We start from the raw sequence: 257 nt of genomic DNA on the forward strand, positions 1-257 counted from the left end.
ATACCAGACTCTAAACCTAACCTCACAGGTACATACCTGACCCTAATCCTAACCTCACAGGTACATACCAGACTCTAAACCTAACCTCACAGGTACATACCTGACCCTAATCCTAACCTCACAGGTACATACCAGACTCTAAACCTAACCTCACAGGTACATACCTGACCTTAAACCTAACCTCACAGGTACATACCTGACCCTAAACCTAACCTCACAGGTACATATTAGACCCTAAACCTAACCTCACAGGTACA

This window comes from Austrofundulus limnaeus, unplaced genomic scaffold, assembly GCF_001266775.1.
Source record: "Austrofundulus limnaeus strain Quisiro unplaced genomic scaffold, Austrofundulus_limnaeus-1.0 Scaffold585, whole genome shotgun sequence".
Lineage (NCBI taxonomy): Eukaryota > Metazoa > Chordata > Actinopteri > Cyprinodontiformes > Rivulidae > Austrofundulus > Austrofundulus limnaeus.